Raw genomic sequence first — 22,484 nt, forward strand, 5'->3', positions numbered from 1 at the left:
CAGAGTGATTTACTGCATATTTGGACATCTGCAAAGAGCTTTTGCACCTTGAAATTCTCTCTCTCGCTCTCTCTTACTCTCTCCCTCTCTCTCTCTCTTTCTAGCTATACCTCTCTGTCGATCCCTCCTTGCTGTAGTAAACCCATGGGAATGTTCTGTCATACTGAGTCACCTTGAAAATATCCAAGGTAGAGACTCTTCCTGTCACCTTCTCCCTCAATGATCCATCCCTCCCTCCCTTCCACCCCTCCATCTTACCTCATCTTTCTTTCACCTTCAAACCTTCTGCTTGGGTCTCGACCACACCCCTCTCATCTTGGCCGTCAGATTTAATGTGCGCTGCTCCTGCTCCTGTGTCTCGTAGCCCACCTCTTGCTCGCCAGCTGGACACATCAATCCATGTGACAGGTGCTTGTCAGTCTGCTCCTTACTGGGCAGCAGCCAAAAATGGAAACAAAATCTTAGACAGAACAACTCTACCAAGAGAAAATGTGTTGCAATGTCAACACATCTAAATAGGATATCTATCCTCACTAACAAGATAAGTGTAGGTAACTGATAAGCAGTTATGAGTAAGTTGCGTTACCTTGACAAGTTGTATTTACTGCTTTGTTGCCTATGGCGGCCACTCAGAGACGAGTGAAGAGGAGAGCCGTCAGTGGTCATCAATAACAGGTCTGTGTGGTGTGGGTGGTGCAGGCTGTGTGGCATGTGTTTTAGAAGTGATGGCCAGAGGCCCTGTGTCTCTGCAGCTCTGAAAATATGGTGTCATTAGCATCTGTGTCTCCATAACTGGGACTGTTGCTGAAGAGGCCCATATCTGGTATGCAGTGTTTAGGAGGCACGCAGACAGGATAATTGCTGGGCAGAATCTGTCCACAGCTCCAGACTTTCATGTGCTCATTGCCTTTGAGCGTTTTACACCCCAAGTGGCTGAATAGCCCAGGGGAAACAAGGTCTGCATTGATTTATTGCTCACCCTTAAGTCTTTTGTTTCTTAAGACCAAGGACAACTTAATCAGCCACTGAAGAAGAAGTCTCAAAATTGAGTTTGTAATGTCATTAATGTTTGACCGGTTATTTGTTGCACATAGGAGTGAGAATGCCATAGAAGCAAACATGTAAAATAGTGCCAGAGTGCTAAGCCTTTATTCATTACTGGTACATTCCCTGAAATGTTTGGCTGCATTTCATAACCACAGCAGTCTCTCCGCCAGTACCAGTGATTAAACACAAGAACAAAGTGTTCTTGTTGAGGTGGAGAGAGACTCGGAATGTTTTCAGGGTAAATCTGAAACAGTATCTGCATATAACATAATTTATGTTGGTTAGCCTAGGTTTGTTGCAACATCTTTCTGGCATGCTACAATGTTTACAGTGTTACATAAATGTGGGGTTTCAGTGTTCTTCATTCTGTTTCTTTGCCTCATTTTTTCTTTTGTGGATGAATGCACAAGTGAGACATTGGAAGTACTGCTAAAATTATGCCAAAAGATTAACTGTCTTGTCTCTTTTTTTTATCTCTCCTTGCCTCCCTCACTTTCTTGTTAAAACACACAAAAAAGAGTTCATAATTAGTTGCATATGGTGCTCAACTGGCATACCCATTTATTTGTGTGTTGGCAAGACATATTTACAGTCAAATGTTACGTCTTGCCATAAATATATTTATTGCTATATTATGCACTTGTGGGGATGCCACAGTGATTGACACCACCAGAGTGAGGAAAAGAGTAGAGAGGCTGTGTACGACTTTTCATTCCATTAAGATTGATTTTATACTTGCACAACAAACAGTGAACATAAAGTAAACTACATGTTTGCTACAATTATGGTCTTGTCTGTGTTGTCAAAAATAAAGTTTTACTCAATATTTAGCATGTATTTCCTCAGTGGGATGAGGTACAAAAGCTGAACACAATACAAGCAACACCCGTGGAAAAGTTGCAGCTGTGTAACCTTAATAGTAGTATGGCTTTAGCTGTGACAGAGAGGTGTTGATTCCACCTTTTCGCACATTCAGTATTTTGTCCCCCCACTCCCAAATATACACAAGTAGGTGTGTGTTTGAGGAAAGTAAAATATTTGAGATTGATATTTTGTTTATAAGTATTTTACCAAAATATTAGGCACAACTACATTGAAGTCAGTACATCAAATCTGATAAATGTATTAAATCAACAATTTTCAGACGTTGAGATACAGTGTATATTATACAGGGTGTCTTTGGTTCTATTCACCAAGTCTGTCAGTCAAAATTAACATTAAGTGCCCTCTTCCACCATGCTGCGTAACAAAGTGATACATACATTTCGGAAAGAGCGAAGTACACCATATGCATTTGCACAGTTTGTCTGTTATACATGCTAATCCACACATCCTCTTTTGCTGAGTACAAGGATATTGCACACTTTAGCTACAGTGAAAAAATCTGTTCAAATAAATCTGTTAAAACAAATTATCTATGCACAATAAATGTATTATTATGGCTTCAGCCCACTCAGTCCAAACGGGGAAACTTTTGGCTTCACTCAGGATTTAGCTCAAATTAGAGCTGGAATATCTGTCCGTTTGAACAAACCCCTGCTTAGCCCTCTAAGGTATGGCTTGAAGTATGCTAAACCCCAGCCAGCAGCCATTACTTTCCAGCACTATAAATGCCCAGATGTCAGTACCTAAGCAAAGCCTGACATGAGGAAAAATGATTAAGACAAGCAGAATCTCTAATACACACACAAAATGCCTACAGCTACTGAGAGATAAATATTTGCTTGAGCTCTCTAATCAATTAAATCTATCAGAACTGACAGAACGAATAAAATTTCAAACATTAGCTTTAAATTATGTATACATTCATAGGATCCTCCTCTTACTCTACTCTCTACTCTCTACTCTTCCCACAGAAGTTAATGAGTCATTTCAAATGTACTTGAGTGTTGGTGGAAACTTGTATGCATCGTGCAATATATATACATTGACATATAACCTATTCATTCTCCATCCAAAAATAAATAGTGACAAAGGCTCTCTGGCTATTTAATTAGAGGCTACATAATAGCTTCCATGTTGCTCAGAAATAGTTAGTAGTGGTGGTGGAGACAGAGTTGGATGGCAGAAGTGAAAAACAGTGACATCAGCATATGTAACTGGAAACATATGAAGTCTGATTACGTAATATCCGCCTTTGCCGTAATGGAACGTGAGGTTGAACTTCTTCACAGGTGTTTAAAAAAAGATGGGAAACATACCAAACAATTAATATGAAAAAAATGTTGAGGGCAGGAAAAGTCTTGGTAGAGCCATGTTGTCCAGAGGCACATTTCCTCCATTTGGTCAGAGGTGGACTAGAAAAGATGGATCCTTTTCTGTTTTGCAGTCTGAACTCCACCCACATGACCAAACATGTCCACCAAGCCACTCTTTACTCCAATTTTCTTTGCTACAAAGCAAAAGTTTCTGTGGGCTGATTAAAAATAATACTTTTTTCCTTTTGCAAGGGTTTTATGACAATGGTATATACATACACTTGTGTAATTATTCACAGGGACGCATTAAGGCTCCAGACATGGGTGTGTGCTTGTGCAGACATGGAAAACCCACCAAAGTCGAGGGAAAACTGCTTAGATGAAGAGAATTAAAGACCTTGTCAAATGACCGTTAGTGGTTAACTTTCTAGAGGAGCAGCAGTGGCAGTCAAGAGTGATGCACCACAGAAAGTGATTCTGAATCACAGCTTTTGCAGTTTTAGATGACTTAAGGACCTGTGCCAAATCCAATCATAAATAAACAGACTACCTCCTACCGAAAGTTAAAACAAGCGATTGGAGTAAATTTCATTCCTAAATTTATAGCTTGAGTTCTTTATACAAAAACTGACAGTAAGTGACTGTTAAACAAGATTAAAAAAAACAGTTTATTGATTGTAAAAGGTCTAGTAAAGAAGACCTTTATTTTTGAGTTACGATGTGATGAAAAAACAGTGAAAAGCTATGGCTCATGAAATATCCATAAATACTCATAATATAGCCAAAAACTGGAGCCTAGGCTTTGTATAATAGTTTTTGTTACACCCAATTTAAAACGGGAACACATACTAAAACACATAGTCCATGTTATACTTCATGTATGTGTCAGTCAAACATTATGCTACTAAGATTTTTCCAGGTATAAGCCCATCTCTCATCATATGCTCACTCACTGCAGTAAAGGAGAAGTTATCCTGCTCTGCAATACAAATGTAACTATACAGAACCTATGGACTGTGTGCTCAGAGGTTTGAGATATTTAGTAATTCTGTGTTTTATTTGCACCACCACCTGCTCTGTTAATTTAAAATCAAACAAAAAGCGTAGGCTAATTATAAGCAAAAGATATACAGTATGTTTGTGATAGTTTAAGAAGCCCAGGTTTATCTGAATCTGTCCATCATCTAATGATTTCCTCTGAAATTGGTTCATAATGTATTTTATCCATTGTCTATATGTGCATTTAATAAGTTATATATTTTGTCCGACAGTAAAACACCATGAAGTGGAGATTGAATTAAGCACATTTTGGATATAAACTACATTAAAAATGAATCATTACTGTTTTAAACATATTTTCAGAATTGACCACCACATAACTGCATCACTGGCATTTTTATAACTTCAGTATGGAAATTGCAAAACCACCCAATGTACATTCAGCATGTTAGGCTGAAATGGAAAGTTTAATCAATCAATCTATCTATATCTATTTCTCACCATCTTTATCTCTGTATATCTGTTTATTTGTTCTGTAAACCAGTCAAACCATGGAAATCAATCTTGTTGATTTATGCTTTTCACTGCAGCTAGGTTGAGTCCTCTTATATGCATTTATAGCCGTCTTGCTGTGTGTGTGTGTGTGTGTGTGTGTGTGTTTGTGTGTGTGTGTGTGCGTGTGTGTGTGCGTGTGTGTGCGTGTGTTTGTGGTTCAAACAACCTGGCTGTGTTGGGGAAAACCTGTCACATCTTGATTGGTTTCTATATAATTTAGTCTTGCTTGGGTGGATAGATGTGTTTGATTGAATGGCACTACTGGCCCATATGGTGATCTGTTGTTGCATTTGTGTGTGCACCTTACACCTGTCTGTTGCTGTCCACCTTGCAATAGTCTACACCTCAGGAAAATTTGATCTGCACTTTGTTTAACATTATGAAAAAAGGCTTAAAATGCAATACTTTATGGCTTTCAAGACACAAAGGTGATTAATATATTTGCTGTAACATAAAATTAGTTATATTTCATGGTATTGTTTTTTTTCAGTGGCTGCCATGTAGCTCACCCTTACATATAATGTTGAATTCAATTGTGACAATTAAGATTAGTCATAGCATTTTCAAATCGATAGATTTGGGAGAAAACCGTTTTTACACCCTTTTGTCATGTAGATTCCATAAATAAATGTGTTAAATACCACAAAAACAGTCAACATGAAACCATCAAGTTTAACTAACTTTTACTTTATGAGAATCTTCCCATTTTACCATTTAATGTTACTCTTGCATTTATTTTCACCAACTATAAAAAAATATGGATTATAACTAAATATATAGATATAATTTTATATAGACATAATTGTAATATTGTGTGTCTGTGTGTGTAAATAATAATAATAATAATACTTAGCCCAATGGCGCCGACTTCATTAACCTATGAGACATCCTTGAATTGATTTAACATGGCTACACAATATTGCATTCATATCACAGTTCGGAGTTATTCATTGAAAATATCACTCTGATCATGATTATCACATTTTCATTCATCACTGGCCAAAGAAACATCACAGGCATCGCAATGCAGAACAAGATTTATACACATTACACCATGAAGTTATTTCCGCATTTAAGGGAGTTTGGTCAGAAAGCAAATAAGGGTATTTCGTATGTCAGAGTTAGATGAGAAGATCAATATCACTTCCATGTTTGCATTTGTATGTAGCTGGAGCCAGTATCCGCTTAGCTTAGCACAAAGTCTGGAAAGGCAGCCAGCAGTGAGATCTTCATGCCAAGCTAAGCTAACTGGCTAGTGGTTTCAGCTACACATTAACCATACACATGAGTGACACTGACTTCTCATCTAACTCTGCAAATAAACAAACAAATTTCCACAAATGTCTATTCCTCGAAATCCAGTCTGTGAGGTTTGCTCAGTACATGAAACGGTTAACACCCTCAACAACAAACTGGTCAACTCTCAAACACCACACAGGAAAGGGTTGGGTGACACAATATTACCATACAGTGGCTTTGGTCCATTAATTGACTTATAAAAAACCCACTTCTGACTAGGGATCTCACGAGAGCCGATTCTTTGGTACCAAATCGATGCCAAAATTCTGAAAATGTGATGGTACTTGTTTTTCTACAGTACTAGATGTCGTAGGTAAAGATTCTTCCAGGACTGACAAGCAGTACAATAACACTACAACTGTTAGAAATGGCACAGTGAACAATAACAGCAACACGTAGAATGACAGCAGCAAGCGCAGGTGCAGCAACAGGTCTGCGGTGACTTGTGGGGGAAAAAAACATACCATGACTGGATGTTTTGTATTAGATGCGGATCATCAGGGACAACTTATAGACAGCCAACAGCCAGAAAACAAATGGTGCCAAAGGAGGAAACACCTCAAACTTATCTCAACAGCTTAAAAACATGCATCTGGATCTGTACACAGAATTCAGGGTGCATGAGTTTAAGTTGACTTTATATTTACAACACAGCATCAAAATGTTCATGTCCTGAAATGTTAGCTATTGTTTGTGAACTGCGACAGCAGAAATCTACTCTAACAGCACCACACACAATGTTCACAATGGCTAATTTTATTTATTTATTATTTTTTGTGTTATATTTTTGGCATTTTGACTTTATTCCAACAGAGATAGACAGGAAATGCAGGGAGGGAGAGAGGGGATGATGTGCAGCAAAGGGCCATGGGTTGGACTAAGCCCATGTGGTACGCTCTCTACCAGGTTAGCCACCAAGGTGCCCAACAAAGGCTAATTTTAGCTTATTTAGGCTAATGTAGAGACAGCTCATAACATGAGCTGGGTGGTCACAACAGGCAACGGTCATCACAGTTGAAATGTTAAACTATTACGCTGACTTTTTAAATGAATATTTTCACGTCCTTGGTCTGTCACCTTGTTGGTCTGTTTATACTACTGCTTGCTCACTATATGGAGGTGTTCATGCGTGCATGTGTGTTAGCACACTGTGTGGGCAGCAGCCTTTGTTGTTCTGTTTTTTACTGTGGTATCAAATCTGGAATAAAGATTTGTGGATGTTCCATGGTATTGGTACCAAATTCTGGTATCATGACATCCCTACTTCTGACAAGGCTGTACTCCCTGAAAACGAGACAACTTCTCCAAGATAATCAAAGCAGCATTGATTCCTCTGACCCTCACTAGCAAGCTTCCACTGTGAACAATTTGCAGATAGATTTTCTAAATAATTTTTTTACTCAACAAGTCCTTCAATTTAAATGAGCATATAGGTTGTTTATACCTATTCCCAGATACAACCAACATGAGCATCTCCTGATGTCAAGTGCCCTTAAGGCAGCATGCTACAATAATAAACGCCCGTGTAACGGCAATGGTGTCTCAGACCATTGTTTGACATGTTTACAATAATAAACTTGTGGTTAATGTCTGGGCTGAGTTGAAAAATAAATCAATTATTTGATTAAAATCGATATTCATTTGAATAATCCGATATTGATTCATAAAGCCCTGAGATCGATCTTTTATATACGTCTTTTACACTCTCCTGTGGATGTGTGAAGCTGTCACGACGAGATCTGGTTAGGTGAGCATAGGTGTAGTGCCGCCGGAGCCACCGGAACAAAGCTCGACCACTTTTTTTTCTCTCAAAGAGATCGAAAAAAATGTCCGCAGGTCGCATAATCCGGTTGAAATGTATACACATTTTTAAGAGATTGAAGATCCGATCACTTAAGCGTATGGCATGCAGGAGAGCTAATAACAACAAATGAAATGGTCGAAAGTTGTCATATTATACAAAATGTAAGGTGTATTGATTGATTTCCAACTTAAAAGTTGGCAGTAGCTGCCAGTAGGTTTAGGCACAAAAACCTGGATAGGTTTAATTAAAGATGGTGGTTTGGGTTCAAAAATAAGTACTTTCTTAATGTTAGAGGATGTGTTTGTCATCGCGGTTACAATAATTAACATGTGATTTAGGTTGTGGAGTATAGATAGTTATAAATAAAGTAATACATAAATAAACACCTTTGACTAACGGTTTCACATGAAAAATGAACAACGATCTCTTGTCCTGTTTTTTTGTCGACCTACCCATTCACCCCAACTATGCTCTTAATGCCGACTTTGTCAGAGGCCACTAATAGGCAGATCACCATACGCATCTGGACCCAGACTCTGTCCAATCCAGACCCCGCCCTGTAATCCTAGTAGATTTTGACTGAGCAGTTGTGTTTTAACCGGCACAGCTTTATGTAGCCTTTACGGCTCTGGTCATGTGGTGCTACTCAGTCAATCATTGCGACTCGAGTCATTGAGTGAGATACACACACGAAGAGATGATAGACAATGGTCGGAGAAGTAAGTGTGGAAAGGAGGTGTTAATTGTAAGATGTGTTGAGATTGTTTGTTATAAAATGATTGAGTCTGTTAAGATGTGAAATGGAGTCAACAAAAAAGAAAAAGGGAAACTTGAGATACACGTTTAAATTAATTATTCATTCAAAATTAAGCACTTTATTTAAAGATGCACATTTTTGAAAAGCCCTCTGTTATGTAACTATTACAGCCCTTATTTTCCTTGAAATTAGAAAATAATATACGTATGTGTGTGTGTGTGTGTAATTAAAAAATAAAAAGTTATTTAGAGATCAAACTGTATAAAAATGTAATATCATGATTATAGTGACAAAAAATATCATGGTTATCAGTATTACCGCGGTATTGTTAAGATATGCTGAAATTATTCAAAAAGTAATAAAACACAAACTGAAATCATTTCACTAAGTGTATGTTTGCATTTAAATATTAAAATAAACACAACCCAAGGGACCAGTGGTAGTACTGGGTTTGTCTGCTGCATGCCCACTCTGTAAATAAGGGAATAGCAAATGTATTGGTGGTGTTGTTATTTTCTGTGCAGTAACGTCACAGACACTCTAAACAGACCTGTCACCTGCTGAAAACGGTGCTGTTAAACCAGAAACACAGCTGCTATACTGCACTTGGAGATGAAAGAGAAGAGTGACTTGCAGCCCTGATACAAGTTTCAAAAACACACAATAACCGATCAAAGTGTATCGCATGGAGGCGCCGACACTTAACAGGAGCTCCAACCTGGGGATAACACTAACAGATCCATTTTATCCAGTTTGCACGGTGGATAGCAGCTCCCTCTTTCCCCTGCCAATGTGCATGTGCGCTGTGTGCATGTGATGACATTGCTCCAAACTAAAAAGGCAAACTCATCTGGCAGTGTAAAAGGAGTCTCTTGCCTTTTTTAGTGGGTCTACCCGCATTTTAAAAAAATGCTTATACTCAGTAATTTTGGTGAAAGGAGGTAGGCTGCCAGTGCCTTCCACCTTGTTTTGACTGACACAAAACAAACCCATCTTGCTTGCTGCGCATGTGTTGGTATGCACGTTACTGTATGGCATCAACCAGCAACAGACTCCCACAGTTATTAACCACAGTAATCAAACCATGGTTGTAGTGATAATTACAAGTTTAACGGTAATACTAACCGCTGGGTATTTTTACCATTATTTAGCGTGAAACTGGTAATCACTCCATCTGTAATTTATATATATCCCTCTAGCTCGACCCACGGCCCCCTTCCCGGACCACTGTTCCTGACCTTCGCTTGATGAAATTTTGTCTAACTTCTCTTTGAATTTTAGTGGAATACCCATGCTCTATATACTACATCCCCTAACTTCCTCCTTTGCTCCTGTCATAATTACTTCAGCCAGTAGAGGTTGCCTAACATAAAACGTAACTATGGGTCATAATAAGATACTTGCACATGATCTAGGGGTTGTTTTTAACAGTAGGATGGTCTCTAAAAAGCAGAATACTGAAGAATTTTACTTGGATATCTGCATTATTACTAATGTAAACAAGTAGTAAGAATGTGACCGAGACTCTTCACATGCGGTCTTGAGCTGTTCCCCTAAATTTTAAGCCTTGCAAGTGGTGTGGCTGTAGGGATTGTAATGTTGGTCTGTCTTGCCAGTCAATCTGTTGGGAGACAACTTTTATCCAGACTGAAATATCTCAATAATCCAATGGATTAATGTTAAAGCTTGAACAGACATTCAAGGTCCACAGAGGACGAAGCCTACTGACTTTGGTGATATCCTCTAGCGCCATCAGCGGCTGGCAGGTTGCCATGAAATATAGACATACAGTATATAGAAATCCGTGGTACCAAGAGGATGAATATTAATGGCTTGGTGATTCCTTGACTTTTTCTTCAGCACCCCCATTGGTTTTCAGTTTCAGTTTTCATTTCTCCTGTGAAATATCTCAACATCTACAAACTAGATTCGCACAAAATGTTGTACAGATATCCATGGCTTCCAAATGATGTATCTTAATGACTTTGGTGATCCCCTGACTTTTCATCTAGTGCCACTGTGAGGCTCACATTAGTGAGTGAAACTATTTGCCCTGAATTTTTTTACGGGCATTTATGTCCCCCGCAGGATGAACTGTAATCGCTTTGGTGATCACTTAACTTTTTCTCAAGCATCCTGACATCAGCATTTAGCTCAAAGCATTACTGTATAAGTACATTCTCAAAGAGCCACAAGCATGGCTGTAGACTGTCTTATCTTAATATAATCCTAACATTGTTTTGGATAATGTAGCAAAAATATAAGTACATACCTTGAAAATGGAATTTCCTGACCCTTTTCCTGCCTCTCTTGAAACCTAATCTGGACAGTGAGGTCCTTAGAAAATTAAAGTCTCATATCAAAGCTTCCCTTTATAAACGAGATACTAGGAAATAGTTGAATTGACACTTAATACAGATGCCAGTGAGGTTTAAAGCTACACTGATGACACACAGACCGCTATTTGAACTTTACACCACACATGAAAAGAGTGACCAAAATAGCATTTTTTTCCTCCTCATGTTAGAAATAAAGCTTTTAATGAAAATTTAATCAAAATATTGTAAGGTACTGTAATTCCCAAGCCATCAAAATGCTCAAAAGTAGGGATGGGCTTTTCCAGTAATTTCAATATTCAAGTACTCTCATTATCTTGAAAAATTGTATATACATATTTATATATACATTTTTACAGTAAAAATAAAATAAAATCAAAAAGCAATACGAGAGGTCCGTGTCCGACTGGAAACACAAGCGGAATGTTAAGCTTGTGTTTCCGGTCGGACACGGACCAACCCGACCAAGCCTACTGTTTGGCTGTTGGAGAACATAAAATGCAAGTTTAATGCCACATATCTTGCACTGCACGTTACTGTCGTCTTTTTTATCAAAGTATTTCCAGACACCTCTTTTCCTGTTCACAGCTCCCATGGTGCTTCTTGTACAAGCTTCAGTTTCAGGAAAATTCAATAGATAAAACACATGAGTAAGTAATATTAACAAAGCTCACAGCAGCTCACAGTGACCATCAGGCATTGCCTCAGTGATCTTTAATGCATCTCACTTCAGTAGTCAAACATCATACATACTGTATAACCTCTTTAGAAAAGAATAGATAGACCACCAATCCCGCACCTTATACTATGTTATATACCCTATGAAATAGAGAAATTAATGTTTTGCATGGTCTGAAGTTTTTTAATAAGTGGTTTCTCATTCAGAGAAGGTACCTTCTCTGAAACTGCCAACCATGCTCCTGCAAGCTCGGGGAGACGAAGGAAGGAAGGTGCAGTGAACACTGAGTTAGAAGAGCAGGAAGCACACAAATCCTTTACACAACTGGAGGTCAACCTACCACCACAGAATAGTAAAGCACTTCTATTCAGAAGTTTAGCATCTCCTTTGCCCCATAAACTGGTCACATGTTGCCTTGTTCATTAACAAGACTAAGGCTCTACAGCCATGCTTGCAGATCTCTGAGGCAGTTTGCCACAATGGTACAACGAAATGCTCTCAACAGCACACTAACATGCTCACAATTACAATACTAACATGCTGGTGTTTACCATCCTAGTTTAGTGTGTTAGCATGCTACCATTTGAAAATTAACACATCAGAAGAAATGTCAGGCTGTCGTCACAATCTTTATAATTTATCCCATAGGAACCATGAATATTTGGAGCAAATTCCATGGCGGTCTATCCAATAGTTAACGAGATATTTCACTCTTAACTGCAAATTTCAACCTCATGGTGGTGCAAGAAGTAAAGTCGGGATCACCAAAGTTGGTAGGATCCCTCCTGTTGGGCCAATGAAACATTTCATTCCAATCCATTCAATATTGGTTGACATATTTCAGTCTGCTCTAAACTGACCAAAAGGCAAACATTTGCCACCCTCATATTATTGTCATGAAAATTAATAGAATTGTTTTGTAATGTTTAGAAAAAGTATTTAAATTCCCACTAATGAGAATAGAGATCAAATGTCTCTATTTATTTTGTTTGTTTAACATTAATAATCACTGCTGGTTTGATTTTTGGATGTCATTCCCCTTTCGTTTCCCCTTGTTTCCTGACAAAAATGCTGAATATTGTTGCATCGTTCATTTCCAAGTGAAGGTTTCCTAGAGGCACAACATGATGTACTTAAGTTAATGTGTTGTCTTTTTTTATCATTTCATTTCCAAAACTATTGGAAGCAAAAGGAGGATTGTGTTACATGAGAAATAAAACGTTAAACAATCACTTGCATTTTGTAACTGTCATTTTGTGAAAGGGCAGAAGGCAAAGTAAATGCAAGGAAATTGTAGATGACACACAGTTTCAATGTTGTGTAATTTTTTTGTCTGAATCACTTGCTTTGTACACAGGTATTTGCTCATTTCTAGCAGAAAACTTTTTAGATATTACTGTTCAGTAATACCAAACAACATGGATCTACCACATTATGTCAAGTGGCCAGCAGTTTTTTTTCAGACTTCATATACATTACTTAGTGATTGATGCCTGCAAAAGCAACAGACCATGGCTCACTCTCTGATTGCCTGGTTAAAGGGCTCTGACACTTTTATAGCCCTCCTAATACCATTACAAAGTATTACTTCAACAGCGGGGCTCTCGCCTTTGCTGTAGAATCCGATACAAAAGGCTGTTTGCTTTGATCACTTGAGGCAACACAGTAGTGAAAATGGGTTTTTGTTGAGCCTGCATAAGGACTTATTGACATTTTCACTTTCACGTTGCCAGTCTTGGTCTGGCAGATTTCATCTAACTGCCAAATCTACACCGACATGCATGAAAACGCTAGATTATGACCATATCAAGGTTACACAATAATATCTTTAAAATACTTACTGCCCTTATGTATAGGGTTTATGAAAATGCTGCTCTTCCTGCAAGAAATGCAATTAATTCCAAATTATATGGCAAAAAGCTGACAGTTCTGGAATGGTCATAGGCTTAATAATTTGCTCGCATTTAAAGCTCAGGTGATATCATCTTGGCAGTACGGCAGGATCATCTTTATTAATTGATTCATCCACCAATGATTTTCTTGGTTTAATATTGTTTCTATATTTATATTTTAGAAAATTCACAAAAGAGCACAAGGTGACCTGTTAACATTGCTTTTGTCTGACCGACAGTCTCTAAATTATTCAGTATTATTATATTTAAAAAAAAAAAAAAAAAAAGCAGTAAAATCTCACATTTGAGAAATTGTAACCAGCAGATGTCTGGCATTTTACCTTGAAAAATGACTCAAATAATAAATGGATAATCAAAATAGTTGCTGATTAATTTTCTGTTGAAACTGACTGACTAATAGATTCATTTATCTTTGCAACATCTTAGATCCACCTCTGAACAGTTGAACAGTTGAAAGCCTGAGACTACTTTCCCATTCAAGTGGAAAGGAAACTATCTTTTCATTATACGGAAAAATGTCCGAAGACCTTATTTGTCACTGTGTGGAAACGTGAGCAGATGTGTGAGAGAATCATATTATACATTTAATACTGTTACTTATGCAGTAGTGTAGGAGATAAATGTGGAAGACTTTTGATCACTTTTGAAACAAGCTTGTGAAATTATCACAGAGTGCAACTAGCACCCAGATAGGAAAGGAAAGTGGGAAACTATTAAGGTGGAAGATTGGGGAAACAAGCTCCTCTTGGTTTGTGGGAATCAAAGTGTGGATCTATTGATCAGAATAACAGAACAATATTGCCTGTTGCCACATAAATGAAAGAATTGCTGGGAATGCTCTTAAAGCAGTTTTGGAATTTCAGAGTTTTTTTGAGCATCATCTAGACTAGAGTTTCTGGTAGTTTCAAAGGTGTATCCCAAATATTCATCAGTCTCATGGCTGCATCTAGGGTTGGGTGATCTTATCCCCAAGTGGAGAGGGGGCTGTACAAAACTGGACTTTCTCTTTGTTGCTAGGAGTGAACACATCCACAGTAGGATGACAAATATATTCTATTTGCAAAACTGCTGTCATCACAAACAAAGTATTTATTATTTACATTTGATAACCAGAGCATTCACAATAATGTCTCCAAATCAGCAGAGGGACATGCAGAATCTCCCTCTCTTTCTCTCCCTTTCTCTCTCTCTGTCTCTCCACCCTGTTTAATCCTGGCGCAGCACATAGACACAACAAACAGTGCTTGAATAGCAGTCAGCTTGTGTGTGTGTGTGGGTGTGTGTGTGTGTGTGTGTGTGTGTGTGTGGGTGTGCGCATATGTGGTTATATGTGGAGTTAGCTGACGTAAAACTGTGGCAGGGCAAATAAAATCTGATATTAATCTACTACTACTACTGATGATGATAATACATTAATGGGAAAACAAGTCAAGTATTGTCTTGACATTGGCAAAGGCATGAGCTATCAGTGATCACTCTGATGATCATTAATCACTGAGATCATCTATTGGCACAACCCTAGCTGCATCTTTGTTAGCATTTCTCCCCTGCTACATTTAAACTTATACACTGAAAGTAAAATAGACAGTAACATGTTTAAATCTAGATAAAGACAATTTTTAATCATTGTTGGCAGTCTAAACAAGACCACAGCCACACCAGCAGCTTTATGAGGCTGAGACTTAGTGATTCTTTGAGTTAATGCTAATGCCTGTATGCTAACATGCTCATTGTGGCAATGCTAACATGCTGATGTATAGCAGGTTTAACGTTTACCATGGTTGCCATCTTAGTTAAGGGTGTTGGCAGACATTTGCAAACTAGCACAAAACACAAGGAACAGCTGAGGCGTATGATAATGTCAATAGATTTCCAAGTATTGGATTTTGTTGGGATGATGGCATTTAATCAAAAGAGATAGTATTATGAAACTTTTTAGAGTTTATCCTGAGGGGAGTGTGAATGTCTGCCTGGGTGAAATTTTGTGACAATCCATTCAATAGGGGTGGAAACATTCATTTAATCACAAATGTGAACTTCATGGTGATGCCAAAGGAAACATCAGGCAATCATCAGAACTATGAGATTAATCTTCTGGGAACCATTAATATCTGTAATAATGAATATCACAAAATTGTGTCTCAGTCCATCTATGATGATGAGAGGTTTCACTTGATAAATAAAATTTTTGACTTGCTGGTGGCTAGAGGGAAAGTCGGGGTCTGGGGGACCACGGATGTCTGTACAAAATTTCATTGCCCTCGATCAAATAGTTGTTGAGATATTTCAGTTAGGACAAAGTGGTGGACTGACCGCGTTGCCATCTGCAGAGCCAATAAATAAAAAATAAAATAGAAGTCAGTTACTAAGGCAACACTTCCTTTAGCTGCCTTGTAGTAAAAGTGTTCCAGTTTGCATTATCAATAGCTTGACACAACATGGGGTGTAGCTACAGCTCTGATGGCACAACGAAAAAGAAGGTTCAGAAAACAGTGAGGTTCCTATTTGTTAGGTAAGCTCTGTTATGCTGTCTTGCAGAACGATGATGTTGTTCGGTTTGTTCTGTCTGTATGGTTCCCCCATGCGGGGAGGGCACAGTAAAATGCACATGAGCATACAATGCCACGAAGATATAGTGTGCTATCCTGAGTGAGTTAAAAACGATAGAAGTGTGTCCTATTCCCCCTAATAAAAGTGCTGCAGATTTGCTGTCATCTAATTGGTAGTTTTTGGCATGCGAGTTGATAATCATGTACTGTATGTAATACACTGTTATTTACAGTATATTGTGTTTCAGGATTTGTTGGTACTATCTATGATTACTTCATTTACTTTATTATTTATTCAAGTATTGTTTTCCACTTGTCTAGGTTCTTTATATTTTTGCCACAAGAGTCTATGAAGCCGAACCAACCTGATACCCTGTATTTTACATTGTGCCCCATGTCTTGTTTTTATTTCAGTGTCAACTGTGACTTCTAGAAAATAATCTAGAAAATTAGTGTATTCTCCTTAAATGTATGTTTGATTTTGTTTCTTTGTTGCTAGTGTAGTTGCTCAAGCCCCAGGCCAGTAATGCACGGTTGGGACGCCATATGTTTGAACAGCCCCCAGATCTTCTGTCAACACCCAGCAGGTAACGACATCTGGACCGTCTTATACAACATTTTCAGGACTTTCTTGAACCCCCTTTTTGCATACTTGGTAATACTACTACTTATTTTTCTATCCAATGCAAGCACTTTCAGATGAATGCAAATATCACAGATAATTTTGAATTGTGTTTTCCTATGGTCTATGAAGTGAATTACAGTCTTACTGCTTTGTGCAACTACTTTGTAACTAAGTGGAAATCCTCAGTTAAAGAAAACAGTCTCAGAAAACAGTCACTCTGTGGGAATGATTAAGTATTTTTCTGTTTATCTCTCTTTATGGGTTTTATTAACATGATCGGATACCGTTTGAGATGTCCACATCTGTCCTGTAGTAGAAATATACTGTTGATTTGCTCCATTCAGGATAAAGTCTATGATTTCAAGCATTAACCAGTGTATTGGAACATTTTAGGGAGATTTGCTTACAAAATATACAGTATAATTTAAGTTTTCTTTTGAGGTACAAAACTTCAGTCAGAGTCTCACATTCAGAAAAACATTCTCCGTAGAATTATAGTTCTGGAGACTTCAGTAAAGTATTTTAAAGTTTGCCTTTTATAAAACTGCAATTCATTTAAGTCTTCCCTCTCAAACTCACAGCCCAGGACATCAGCGGCAAAGACGGCAGACTTGCAATCTTGTTTGAACTTCTGCATTCAAGGGAGAAGAACCAAAGGCACAGAAATAAGGATTAAGAGGTAAGGTGAAAAGGGGGAGAAATACCAGTCAGGATTTATTTGCCTTCTAGCCATAAAATCGTAAAATCTGCTGTAGCCACTTGGAAGTTGTTGTCAGTGAGGCTGACTCAGCGTGACTTGGAGTACCTTAAAATTTGGTGTAAATGATCTAATGAGGTAGAACTTTAACCAAATAAAAGTAAAATTGTCTCTTTTTTATATTAAAAACAGAAATGGAACATGAATGACAAAAGTGGGAAATGATAGCAACATAGTCTACATTGACACAGAAAGGAAAATATGATACCACAGTGGAGCAACAGTCTGAAAACCAGAACATATGAAGCAGAATTATAAGAATGAAAAAGCAGGATTTAAATCATATGCAAATTAAGAGCAGTGCAGAATGGTGACACACATTTTGGAAAGCAGAGACTGATTCTGATTTAACTGTCTGAGTACCAAAAAGTCAGCAGACAAAGAAATTAATGAAAGATATACCACATTGTTTTATAGAAAGCGTAAAATAGTTCCTTTCTTTATTTTCTCTCAGAACAAATAAGAAAACAAGATTTTACATATGAACACATATTTTATTTATTTGGATTATCAGGTCCACAGAAGATAATACATACAGAAAGCAGAAAGCGTACAAATTTGCAAGTGTAAACTGCACCATATCCATATAGTAACTATACTAACGCAAAGATCCTGTATGTAGTAGTAAATTGTGTTGCTCTTCTAAAGACATAAAATGGAGGTATAGAAAAAGGGCTTAGCATGTGAGGACTTTAGCTTATTCTTTGGTTCTAAGATATTTAGATTTAGGAAACTATATAGTTGTGGAGAGTGGCAAAATTCCACTGAATGCCCATAAAAATTTGACTTTTATTTTTTTGTGAAAAAAGGTTCCATCAGGAGTCCCCCTTTCATGCCACCAATGATGGAAAGACTCAGACTTTTTTTCCAAATGGTAGATATCCGGTTTTGGAAAAACTCCTCTCTTGTGGTTATTATACCCACACGCAGCATGAGAGCAAGTTGTAAAAACGACATTTTCCTCGCTCTGTTGACTGGGTGTGCATAAATAAACACAAACAAAATGTGTCCACCCAGTGAGTCTCCATCACTCTCCTTCAAACTGCTCAAAGTCAAGTCGGTGTATTTGCATGCGGGGATCGTGCAATGTGAAAAAGATGGCTGTGAATAATCTGTGTAGATCTCATTTGTTGTCTTTCTAAACAGTTACTTGCGTACTTGTGTGCTGTGTGTAATGTTTGTGCAACACATCAAAGAAGGAGACATTCATCAAATTAATGAAGTCAGATGTGATATTCTCATAATATTCATTCTACCAACTTTGATGGTATTTATTCTGTATTTTAGTCATACAAAGTTGTATTAGCAACCAACATGGATGTTCCTTTGAGCACTTGACCTTCAATCACAAATCTGTCCTCTTGTACTGAATTTATTGGTACACGATCCATTTGTAAATTTTCAACCACAAAAACAATAGGAAACAATACACATAAAACAAATATCACACTAACAGTCTATATACTGTAGGCTTGGTAATTGCAGCTCTAAAGGTAGGAGGACACTTTAAAGGTCAATTCCACCATTTTATATCCTAACTGATGATTATGAATGTTTAGATAGTTAAGCTGCAGGCGTGTAGGCATTAACGATTTTCAGAGACATTGCACTTCAGTGTTCTGTCTCTGAGAACACTTAACATTTAGTTTGACTCTTACAGATTACCTAATTCCAGATTCTTGTTACATTTCTAAGACAATATGTAAAGAAAGTATAAACATTAATTGTGCAACCCAAAACTGTATATTTCGCCTATGGAGGTATCATCAAAGGGAATGAAATATGCAACACAACACACAACATAACACAACTGAATCCTGGATAGTATTATTTATGATGCTGCCATCCTGCATTACACGTGGACATGAAATAATACATGTATCAAAGGGTGCAGTTCCTCAAAGGCTAAAGGCAAAACAGATTCCTTTTTTTTTTTAATGAGAACCATACTGAGTGATAACTTTACTGTACATTTTACCTTACATTATAATACAGTTGTATGCAAAACGTTGAAAACCTTTGGACAAATTGTAGATATAAATATATAAGTAAGAAGAAGTAAATACAACCTCTGCAGCAAACAGACATTAAAGTGAGCCTTACTTCTTATGTTAATGTTACTTTTTATGAATTTATAAAATAGAGAAGAAGTAAACAATATTTGTGGCATGTGCAAAAGTTTGGGCACCCTACAACAACTGTAAGTAGTAAACACCCTTTGCAGGCTCTCACACCTTCTAAGATATTTTTTATTCTGTTTTGCACACACACAGCATTTCTTAAGATCTACCCACAGATTTGAAATTATGTTCAAGTCATGCGACTGTGAGGACCGTTCCTAAAGGTTCAACTTGTGTTTCTCTAATGGTTCATGGTCGACTTTGAGGTCTGCTTTAGATCATTGTCCTGTTTTAAAAGCCAACCTCCTTTCAATTTCACTTTCTTGACTGACCGCGGGACAATTGCATCCAGAGTTTTCCGATACTTAGTGGAATCCATTCTTTCTATCCGTGCAACAATGTTTTTGTCACCTGCTGATACACAACATCAAAGCAGAATATTTTCATCCCCATGCTTAACAGTTTTCAAATGCCCAGACTTTTGCAGTTACTCATTATAACTACAATTAATTAATTACTTTTGATTTTTTCCAATTTTTTAAAAGTTCATGAATTAAAACAATATCAGTCCACTAACATTTGAAGATAGGCTCATTTTTAAGGTCTGTTTGTTTTACTTCTTTTCATTTCAGAAATCAACAAAATAAGAAATTTGCCCAGGAGTGCCCAAACTGTGGCATACAACTGTACCCAGCTGAATCTGCATTTTTGTCTGTTCTTACTTTTCTTTATTCCTTAAAAATGAAATAGAAAATAAAAACATAAAATGTGATAGCTATTATCACTGTTAATTGAATTTGGATAAAAAAAATAATATGCAGTAAAAAGAATTAGCCTACATGAATGAAAGGGAACTGTCTTACATTACTGCCTGTCTTGTCAAATGCAGAAAGGACACTGGGTCATAGAAAAGAAGGTTGTTGTGTTCTCAACTCAACTTCTACAAAATAGCTACTCCAGAAAATCCTGTTTCAGATGTATACAAAACATTGTTTTCATATTACTCTTGTGAAGTGGTACTGAAAATAACTGAACCATACTGCAGCAGCCCTAATTGATTTAAAACAGTGATGGTTGTTTAGTAGCCTGTGGGTCACATCTGGCTCCAACTTAAAACTGACCACCTGATCAATTTCTTAGCTTAAAGAGCCAGTACCTCGCAGCCAGTTCAATCCGTCGTTTTAGGCACGTCATTTAATTGCAGTTTATTTGGTAAGGCTGGATGGCTAAACATTGAATTGCTTGTAATATACTGTACATGTCTACCAGCCATTGAAACAGACTTCCCCAGATTCTCGGCAAAATTCAGCCAAGCTAAATGGTTGGTTTTTCTTGTGTTTACTCTGACCCAGATATTCTTCGGGATATTTCCAGGATTCCATAACAGTCAAAGCAGTCTTAAGAGAACCATTTACGCATGGGAATTACACCAGGGAGGTGTTTTTCAGGCCACCAGTATTCATTGTGAAAAAATATACGATTATATGAACATTTTATCTACTTCCTGGCTTAAGATTCTGTCTCTTTACAATATGTGACTGTGTTCACACTCAGTTTAAGGTTCCTTCCTGAATAAAAATTGCATGTCCATTGCATCAAATTTTGTAGTTGCTTTGTTAGATATTTTCTTTTCTGCAGAAATACTAAAATATGAGATTAAACTACAGTTTGATATGTGCTAATGCACACACCTACTGCTACAACATAGAGCTTCCTAAATTTAAAAGGCTGTGAGTCATAAACTTTTGTTCGCACTGATATGAAAAAATGTTATTACAGACATTGAAAACGGTTTAATTTACCCCCAAAAAGATGCACAGTTATTGTTTTAGCTTCTCAAAACAGTGAACATTTCTCTCTTTGATAATGATTAATGTCAGCACTTTAACTGGAACTTGGAAGCCTACACAATTATCTGTTGTTGTGTAAATGTACCTTGTTATTGAATGATGAATATTAATCTTTAACGTGTTTACTATTTTGATTTGCATCATACCAGTAGAAAAAAAAGGCTTTTCACACAATCATTTTATTTAATTTTACTGACAGATTGTATCTGGCCTAATGTTAGGCTACATTAGAAACGAGTCTTTTGTTGTTTACTGTTATTCTTTGCATTATTAGTCAACAGGTTAAATGAGTCAGATGGCCTGATGTCGCATATTAATTTGTACCCTGTATCTTAGACTCGAAATTATTGCCATATAACTACATGTAAAACCCTCTCACGCATTTAATATCTTACCGATGCGGATTATTTTACAACCTCTTCAATCGTCAATTATGCAGTTAAATAGAAAATTAATTTAAGCTCTAAAGCACCGATGCATTTTTCTGGTGAAACAGTTGCACAATTCAGGGTCCGAAGTTTTGGAGTTTTGTTGGCTTCTCCATAAAATCCCACGCAGGAAGAAAAAGTGAGAGTGTGGTTTTTCATCGCCCTATTACTCCTCTAAATATGTTAATAAAAGTGCTTCAATTTCTTACATTTGGTTTGTATTTAAGTGTTCTTTATAAAATCATTTACAGAGAGAGACGATGCACATATTTTTTTTTTTTTAAATCACGGCTTTGAACAAAAAAAACTAAACACGGAACAACCGGGGCCTGGAAACAAAGTTTGGAAATCTAATTAGAATGTGAGATTCTTCATTTCAATCTAATTTGATTAATATATTTATTTATCTTTATGCTACAAATAGATACATTTGACTGAATTAGTGTCTTTCTTGCATTCATTTGCGTCATTTTAATGAGTTAATAATGAATGAATAAATATTCAGTGATATCATATATTCACATACTTTTCTGCTGGTATTGGAAACGATGTGTGACAATAGGCATGT

General features: G+C 37.2%; 1 long non-coding RNA gene across 4 annotated transcripts in view; it reads left to right on the top strand.

Moving 5' to 3' along the window:
• Positions 1 to 22,484, top strand: part of LOC130174775 (uncharacterized) — a 56,505-nt gene that overhangs the window by 16,782 nt on the left and 17,239 nt on the right. The window contains exons 4-6 of one of the 4 annotated variants that reach the window (XR_008828629.1): positions 16,636 to 16,723; positions 17,343 to 17,440; positions 20,991 to 21,445. This is a non-coding gene — a long non-coding RNA (uncharacterized LOC130174775). Of the gene's footprint in view, positions 1 to 16,635; positions 16,724 to 17,342; positions 17,441 to 18,327; positions 18,549 to 20,270; positions 20,352 to 20,990; positions 21,446 to 22,484 lie in introns of those variants that run through there. The other 3 variants (XR_008828626.1, XR_008828627.1, XR_008828628.1) reach the window with 3 other exon arrangements.

This window comes from Seriola aureovittata, chromosome 9, assembly GCF_021018895.1.
Source record: "Seriola aureovittata isolate HTS-2021-v1 ecotype China chromosome 9, ASM2101889v1, whole genome shotgun sequence".
NCBI classification, from domain to species: Eukaryota; Metazoa; Chordata; class Actinopteri; order Carangiformes; family Carangidae; genus Seriola; species Seriola aureovittata.